General features: G+C 33.1%; 1 long non-coding RNA gene across 1 annotated transcript; it reads left to right on the top strand.

Annotated features, from left to right (window-relative positions):
- The first annotated feature begins 243 nt into the window (after positions 1 to 243).
- On the top strand, positions 244 to 2,499 carry LOC148196992 (uncharacterized). The gene is made up of 2 exons (XR_015780511.1): positions 244 to 726; positions 2,063 to 2,499. It is a non-coding gene; the product is annotated as an uncharacterized LOC148196992 (long non-coding RNA).
- Positions 2,500 to 9,331: the final 6,832 nt, after the last annotated feature.

Raw genomic sequence — 9,331 nt, 5'->3', positions numbered from 1 at the left:
CTTTGGTGTAGAATAGGCCTTATAAATTGGGCTGAAGTGTGCTGATTAGACAATTGGGCCATTGACTCAGCTGAGCTATTTGAATTAAACTGGGCCGCTAGCAGGATTGGGTTTCAATTAAATGAAACGCAAGGTTTTGGGGTTGGAGAGGCCTGGCTAAACTTAAGAGAGACGACGTCGTCTTGTTTTGGGCTGGACCATAAGCTGAATTAGTGAAACTCTGCGTTTCAGTGGCAGAAACTGCCTTAGGGGGTCTTCACCTTACGCATTCATTTGGCAGAAAGGGAGAAATTCACTTGAGAGGAAAACAAACACCCACGAGCTAGGGCTTGGGGAGAATGCGAGAAAGAGAGAAGATGACCTGGACCGAAGAAGGAGAGCTGACCGGAGCCGAACCGACAAAGATGCAAGCTGATCGGAGGGCTTAAATAGAAGGATGAACAATGGCCGTCGATTATGAAGCTTCTCGAGCAAGGTTCCCTCTCCCATTTGTTTTCCTTTTTCCCCTTTCTTTTCTCTTTTCTTTTTTGTAACCCTATATAAAGGGGTTTGCTTCTGCCATGTAAACACTTCTACACTTTACAACTTCTCATATACAGTTTTACGCTCTGTAGATTAGGTTTTCTTTTACGCTTTCTATAGAGTAGGTTTTCGTTTTCCTTGCTTTTGGAGCGCACACTCACGGTGGTGACAGCCCATGGTGGCTTCGATTGCGAGTTTTGTTCGGTACCTTTTCTTGTACTCTTTTTTTCTCGTTAATAAAATGTTTTATTTTGTCGATGTGTTCTGTTCTGAGAGATTTTATGATATGTGTTTGATTTTTGTGATGTTTTTGTTTTCTTGTCTTCTTGTGTGATTGTGTTTCTTGTTTTTCTGAGAAATTGATTTGGACTCTAGAACTTTGCATTCTATAATTCCTTTTGGAATTAAATGACTCTGTATTGAGCATTCTTTATCGAGATGTCTTCTCGAGATGTCTTCTCGAGTGAGAGATGGGTCCAATGCATAAAGATTGATTCAAATTTGTGTTTCTTTTATCAGATTTATGTTTGCATTGATTGAGAATGAGTAGGAATTAACACTATAAGTTCTGAAATATGAACTATAAGACCTTGTGATGGGCTTACTTTAGTCAGAATGTCTTTCTGAGCGTAATTGAAACTTTATCCTCAATCATTTGCACATTTAAATTCTGTTTGTGAATTTTAGATTGATGATTAGGCAAATGAACATTGGTTGGACAAATTAGTGGAAAGAGTCAAATTAGGTTCTGAAATATGACCTAGAATACCGTGTATTGGGATTCAACTTCACAGGATGTCTTCTTGAGAACTCTAAGCACTCTTTTATTCATTCCAATGTGCATTTCACCTATGAAATCAATTCTATTTTTGAGTTTTATTTTGCTTTTGATCAATTAGAATTTAGGTACCGATTTTTTGTTACTTTGTTTCAATTCTAAATTTTGTTTTTAGTTGCTTTCTAATGTTGTTCTTGATTCCTTCTGTTTAGAGTAGGATTTGATGATTCATTTTAGGTTTTATGTTTTACATTCTAATTCAGATTTGATGCTTAGTTTAGGAATATCTCTTGATTGTTAATGCATTCTTTTAGACTTAGGTTTTGCTTTTGTTCTGCATTTCTATTTCAAAGATTGTCTTTCCTTATTTTTTTTTAGCATTTGAGTTTTGTTTAGATTGTATCATGTCTGTTATGTTTTAGTTGTAGGAAGTTATAGTAAATAGGTTTTATTTCTATTTTTAGTAGTTTAGACTGTTATTTCTTTTCTTTAATTACATTTCAATTTCTTTATTCTTTTAAATATATTTTAGTTTAGATTAGTTTCAATTCTTTTATTTTAGTTTCATTCATTTTAAATGTCCCCACCTGTTTAGTAGTTAGTAAGTAAATAATTAGTAAATAAATACAAGACTTAACTCTACATTTTAAAACTTAATTCTGTTGAGTCCTTGGATTGATACCTAGGTTGTCCCTATACTTCATTAATTAGTGGCGAAACTTGGTTTGTTCTGATTCTAAGAGACAAAAATCAATTTAACAGCCGTGTTGGAGGGGGTGAGGAGACACGGTCTGCGAGGCAGTAGTTATGACACGCATGCCCTTGTGCGCAGAGGCAGGGATATCTCGCACGAAGATGAAGGTGGAGGGTGGGAGCAACGGAAAACACTTCCATCAATCTTGGACACAGAGGAGGATAGATCTCTCCACACGAAAACAAAGGTGGAGGGTGCGAGCAGATGTTAGAGGCACACGAATAATAGGATGAACAACAACTCGTTGGGGTTAGACATGAGTACCAATGGCGAGAGGAAGAAATTTCTCACTATGAGAGAAAATGGAGAAATACGTGTTTTGTGTTTTGAGTAGACAAATGAGAACCAATGTTTGCGAAGAAAAAGTTCTCATTTAGGTTAACAGTAGATTTAGGTCTATTGGAAAACTCAATAGATATAAAATTTAAGTCTGTTTGTATTTTAAGAGGTGTAAAATCAAAAATTTAGGTTTGTTACGAGATTAAAAAATTTAAAATATGAACTTTTATTTACAAAAATATCATCGCACATTTATTAAGTCTATTATTTTCAAAACAGATTTAAATTAAGAGATTAAAAGGCTCTTATTATTATACTAGTGTGAGACTCGTTTAACTATACATGTTGAGACAGAAACCTTAGTCACACCTTTTATTAATATATTCAAGGCTCTTATTCTCATGGTGAAAATCAACAAGGTGGTTTTCGTGGCTTCTCTCGTGGAGGGAGTAGTTTTGCATGTGGTCTTGGTAGCAAATTTGCCTATTTTTTAGTGTCAGATCTGCTTGAAGTTTGGTCATAGAAGTAATGTCTGTGATTTTCGGTCTGATACGTCATTTCAGACACATGAGTCTTTGTCTTTCATTGATCCAGCCAAACAACATTCCATCCCTTACTTAGCTAGCTCCTACGAAGTTTCCAACACAGATAAATCCAAATTATAAATTCATTGCCACTATTGATCCTGATGATATGGTTATGCAATCTTACACTCAAGGTAAAGATAATACTTGATGGATAGGACTAGATCAAATTTTCATTGGCAATGGTGTAGGTTTGAGTATTTCTAGTGATGGCTCTGCTTTGTTGGCCCTTATGTACTCTACTCTGCACGTCCAACTCTTGTTTATTTTGCTATAAATATTTCAAATAAAGCTATTTCTGAAAGCAGTAGTTTTCCTTTTTGGCATAACAGATTAGGGCATGTAAATAGTCATGTTATGAGACAAAATTTCTAACATAGCACAGGTCACATTTCAAATTATGATAATAGTATAATGTGCCTGAAATTTCCTCAAATAGCACAAATTTTGCTTAGGTCAGAATTCGGTTTCTGGGAATTTTTTAGAAAAGCATAGGTTAGTGTTCGGTTTTTGGAAAACCGAATTCTGATTTTTATTTTGAATGTTATTTTATAAACGTAGGTTAGAATTTGGTTTTCGTAAAATTGAATTCTGACTTTTATTTTCTATGGATTTTTTTGAAAAAGTATAAACAAACCAAATTCTAAGTTTATTTTTGCATTACTTTTTGTGAAAATGTACGTTGTAATTCGTTTTCCAGTAAATCGAAATATGACTTTTGTTTTGAGTGAATTTTAAAAAAGGTAGGTTTGAATTTAGCTATAAGAAAACCGAATTTTAACTTTTGTTAGCAGTGATTATTTGCTGAAGGAAGAGGTAATTTATTATTTATTTGGTTACGGATAACGAAGAATAATAAAGACGACATTTAATTTGTTAAAATTTTAAAAAATGAAGTAGTTACCTACTTATGTTGATTAGGTCCTTCTTTAAACTTATATCCCTGAATCTTTGGGTGAAACTTTGTGGAATGTGTTGAATGAAATACACATACACACATTATCCTTTTGTCCACCCAATGGTTGGTTTGTTGAATGTTGCACTAATGAAGTTGTGGCGATTGAAAATCAAACACAAATTTTCTTGAGATGTGACATGTCTGTTAAGGTTTTTTAGAAAAAATAATTAAACGTCTATTGTTTCATCCTCAAACTATAGAAAAACAATATAAAGTATGTTGTTTCGTATCTTGTACCAGAATCACCAAAAGATTCTCCCTATATCTTTCGAACAGAAATGTTCGGTCCACTTGCACCAACCGTTTGTAATTTAGGAGTCCATAACACATGGTTTGAAGGTAAGGTCCAGTAAAGTTGATTCTACTTTTTTAATAATTCTACATAATAAAGTTGATTCTACTTTTTTAAATCTTGTTTAGCTAGTAAATCTCATAAGTCTACCTCTGTCTATTTTCCTTTAGAACTAATTTTTACTGACTTGTGGTGTCCCGCACATCTCACGTGGGATATAAATATTATAATGATTCTCTCTACGTCTTTTTACTCTCTTCTTACGCTCCAAAATTCCAATTTTATCCATTTTTTTAATTAAAGAATTCAGTTAAGAATTTTACGAATTTAAAAAATCCTTAAAATCGGCTTTCTAAAGCCAACAAGACTTTAACCGTCTTTCGAAAATCACTTAAGAAAATTCTTTAACCAATTTCAAAAAGGTTAAGTTTTTTCCAGTTTTCTTATTTTAGTTTACTTTTTAATTTTTTATAATAATAATAATATTATTATTATTATTATTATTATTATTATTAATATTAATACTAATAATAATATTTTAATATATATCAAATTAAGATGTTAACGGATTTTCAATTTGAGTTAACATATTTTTCTAATTTTATTTTTTAATTTAAAATTTAATAAATTTTATTTAATTTAACATTTTTTACATAATTTAATATACAATAATATCTTAATTTATAAAATATTATTGATTAAATAAAAAACTAAAACATATTAAAAAAATTAAAAACAAAAAAGTTTTAAAATATATTAATCATATTTAGAAAACCGGTTACATATGTTAATTAACATTTTACAAAATCTAATCTAATAATTTTGTTATGCATAAGAAGAAATTAATATATGTTAACCGGTTTTGCAAAGATATTTTTTAAATTTTTTTGTTTTTAATTTTTGTTATTATATAAAAAATTATATTTAATAAATTCAAATATTAATGATTATTAAATTATATAAAAGATATTAAATGCAATAAATGTATATATTAAATATTAAATTAAAAAACAAAATTAGAAAAACAGGTTAATCGGTTATCAAAATTCGATTAACGTCTTAATTTGATATATTAAAATATTATTATTTTTATTTTATTATTATTATAATTATTATTATTAGTATAAAAACAAAAAAGTAAACTAAAATAGAAAAAATTTATAAAAGTAAAGAATTTTAATCAATTTTCATAAATTGGTTAAGAAATTTTTCTAAATTGACTTTTGAAAATCGATTAAGAAATTTTCTTAATTGACTTTCGGAAAGAAAATTCCTTAACCCAATTCAAACACCAGTCGATTTTTAAAAGTTGGTTAAGGTCCTAATAATTTTTAAAATTCGTAAAATTTTTAATTATTTTATTAAAACCAATTAATTATTAATGCAAAGATAAAATTGGAAATTTTGAGATGCATAGAAAAAAATAAAGAGATGCAAGGAGTAACATTCTAAATATTATTTTTCTTTCTTTAATGCCTTCTTTAGATATACGTGGATTTTTCCTATAAAACTAAGAATGAAACTTTCTTAGTTTTTCAAACTTTTCACAGAGATAGCTTTATCGTGATTGATGGTATATATGCACATTTCATGGAAGAATTCATGATGCATCCAGAATAGAAAGATAGAGGATAGCAAGAAGGAGAAGAAAAACTCATATATAAAAAGTATATTGTTGTTGTACAACAAAGTGAAAAAAAAGGGGAAAAGGGAAATGATACATATATAGGAGGTAAAAGAAAGGAAAGAACAAAAAACAATAAATGGGAAGCGGTGCGGTGGATTAGTTGAGATTGTATTTCTGAAAGCTCACCTCAAGCTTGGCATATATATCAATTGTGCCAAGCTAGGAATTTATGTGGTGAAAGGTGGAAGGAGGAAGCGATTTTGTGAGAATATCGACAAGTTGGAGAGCTAAATGCACAGGGAGAAGTTTTACTGTTCCTTGCTGAACTTTCTCATGAATAAGATGGCGATCGATCTCGATATGTTTGGTGCTTTCGTGGAAGACTTGATTGGTAGCAATTTTAGTGGCAGAGTGATTGTCGCAGAAGATGGTGGCAGGGTGGGATAGAGGAAGACGAAGTTCGCTAAGGATTTGAGTGAGCCATTGAATCTCACAGACAGTTTGAGTAAGGGCGTGGTATTCGACTTCATAGGAGCTATGAGAAACAATGGGTTGCTTCTTTGACTTCCATGAAATTGGTGAATCTCCAAGATAAACAATGTAGCTGATGGTAGATTTTCTGGAATTAGGGCACCCGGCCCAATCAGAATCGCTATAAGCCTTCAAGGTGATATTGCTTGTGGCTTTGAGAAAAATGCCCTGACTAGGGGTGTTTTTGATGTGGCGAAGGATGCGAAAAACAACTTGATGATGAGCCTAAGTAGGGGAGGCAACGTACTAGTTGAGGCGATGAACAACATAGGTTATATCCGGGCGGGTGTTAGTAATATATATGAGACACCTGATCAGACGGCGAAAAACGGTGGGGTCAGCAAGCTGACCACCTTCAAGAAAACTTTAGCGGAAAAATTCATGGGAGTACTGACAGGAGCAACAACAAGCATTTTAGTTTCATGAAGGAGATCCAAGGCATATTTGTGCTGGGAGAGGTGGATACCTGCAGAGTTACAAGCAACCTCGAAACCAAAAAGTAAGACAAGTGACCCATATTTTTGATTTTGAATTGTGCATTGAGTATATTGGTGATGTGATCAATTTCATGCATATTATTACCAACAAGGATGATATCATCAACATAAATTAGTAAGGTAGTGATTGTACCACCATGACATTTGATAAAAAGGGAATGATCACTAGAAGTTTGAGTAAACATGTGAGAGAGAAGGAAAGAAGACGGCTTGTCATACCATTGGTGACTGGCTTATTTCAAGCCATAGAGTGATTTATGTAAAAGACATACTTTGTTGTGGTCGGAATCATGGAATCCCGGTGGGGGTTGCATGTAGACTTCCTCATTTAATTCTTCATGTAAGAAAACATTGTTGACGTCAAGTTGCCTTAGAGGCCAATTCTTTGCAGTAGCCAAGGAGAGAAATAATCGGACCGTGGTGAGTTTGGAAACTTGTGAGAAGGTGTCAAAATAATCAATGCCTTCCAATTGTGTATACCCTTTAGCAACAAGGTGAGCGTTGAACCTGTCAACAATGCCATCAGCTTTATGTTTTGTTTTATATAAACCCATTTACAACCTATGGATTTCTTGTTAGGAGGTAGCTCAGTGAGAGTCCAGGTCTGATTCTGTTCAAGAGCAGTAATTTCTGCCCTCCTAGCAGGACGCCAATGTTCATGTTGACCGACTTCTTTGTAGTCAGTAGGATCATGTATTGAATCAATAGAGAATATAAAACCTCTACATGTGGGAGACAATCTGTCAAAACTGAGAACATGTTCAATAGGATATTTAGTAGTAGTGGTACTATAGGAAGATATTTGGAAATCTTTTAAATATGTAGGTGTTTTCCTAGGTCTTGTGGATCTCTTAGGGAGACAATGTTGCTGTCAGTATGATTGGCAGTAGTAGTAGGGGGAATAAATGCTGGATGGTTGATTTGATGCAGATCATGAGAAGTATCAGGATGATGGAGAGGCAAGGGTAAAGTGGAGTTTTGAGAGGAAGGAGAGGGGATATTGGGAAACTCATTTTCACAAAATGTAACATTGTGAGAAATCTGTATGTCATGGATGTCAAGTCTATAGGTGATGTATCCTTTGGTAGTAGGATGTAGACCAAGAAAGATGCTTGGGGTAGCCCTTTGGTCAAGTTTCTTTTGCAATGAGCTTGGAGGGTGCTAGTAGAACAAAGGCATCCTAACACCCTAAGTCTAGAAATATCAAAATCTTTATGAAAATTTGTCATATGGGGAATTGTTATTAAAAAGAGGAGTGAGCATAATGTTGATAAGAAGAGTGGCATAATTAAGAGCATATGTCCAGAAATAATTAGAAAGTTTTAAGTGAAAAAGCAAGGCCCTAGTAACATTTAAAAGGTGTTGATGTTTTCTTTCAACAATTCCATTTTTGTTTGGGTGTTTCATTACATGAGGTTTGGTGAATAATCCCTTGAGAGTTAAAGTAATCATGCATGGAAAACTCAGGCCCATTATAAGACCTGATGACTTTAATGGTTGTTTGGAATTGATTATTGATATGTGATATGAAATGCAAAAGATGATTGTGAGTTTTAGATTTAGCATGCATCGAATGAACCCATGTATATCTAGTATGATCATCAACAATAGTGAGAAAATACTTATGAGAATGTAGGGATGCAGTGGGATAAGGTCCCAAAATTTCAACATTCATGATATCAAAGGCATGTGAAGCAACAAAATTGTTTGAAGTAAAAGGCAATTTCTTTTGTTTAGCAATGCGGCAGGTATTACAATTGTCTAATCGAGAATGTATGCAAGGATATTTCTGTTTAATAATATCTAACCGTTTATCAGATAAGTGGCCTACACGGTTGTGCCAAATATTATTTTTATCAGCAATGTGTGTTGTGTGCATTGGTAGGATGTATAGAGATAGCAACAGTGAGGTTAGGTCCATGAAAAGCATATAAACCAGTGTGAGAGTCAACTGAACCAATCTTGTGATGTGTTATTGAGTCCTGGATAAAAAAAATTGGAATTTAGTGAAGGTTACATGTACACTATTATGCAAAACCAATTTAGATATAGAGATCAAATTATAAAAAAAAATCTGGAATGTAAAGAACATCTTTGAGGCAAATTTTATCACAGAGTTGGATAGTTCCTCTATGTGTAGCTTGTGTAGTGATGCCATTAGGAAGATTAATTATCAAAGGTTTAATTTATCATAAGAATGGAGATATTTAATAGAGGAAACAACATGGTCAGTAGCACCAGAGTCCAATATCCATGTTGTGGTACTTGAGTCACCAACAAAATTAAAATGCAGAAGCGTTTTACCTGTATCTGAGGAACTAGAAATTGGGGAGCCAATTTGAGGATTGGAAACGGCATCAACCTCAGTATTAGAGTTGAGGAGAGCTAGAAGAGCCTGGTATTGTTGTTTGGTGAGACACATTTCATGGTCAGGTGTTTCTCCTTGATTATCACTGCAGGTTCTTGATTTCTTGAAAGAAGGTTTTTACCATTGTAGAACTTGTGACCA

This window comes from Vigna umbellata, chromosome 6 (genome assembly GCF_029865625.1).
Source record: "Vigna umbellata cultivar VRB3 chromosome 6, Vumbellata_1.0, whole genome shotgun sequence".
In the NCBI taxonomy this organism is placed as follows: Eukaryota; Viridiplantae; Streptophyta; class Magnoliopsida; order Fabales; family Fabaceae; genus Vigna; species Vigna umbellata.
The sequence above is the reverse complement of the archived record's forward strand: the minus strand, read 5'-3'. Positions and strand labels throughout refer to the sequence as shown.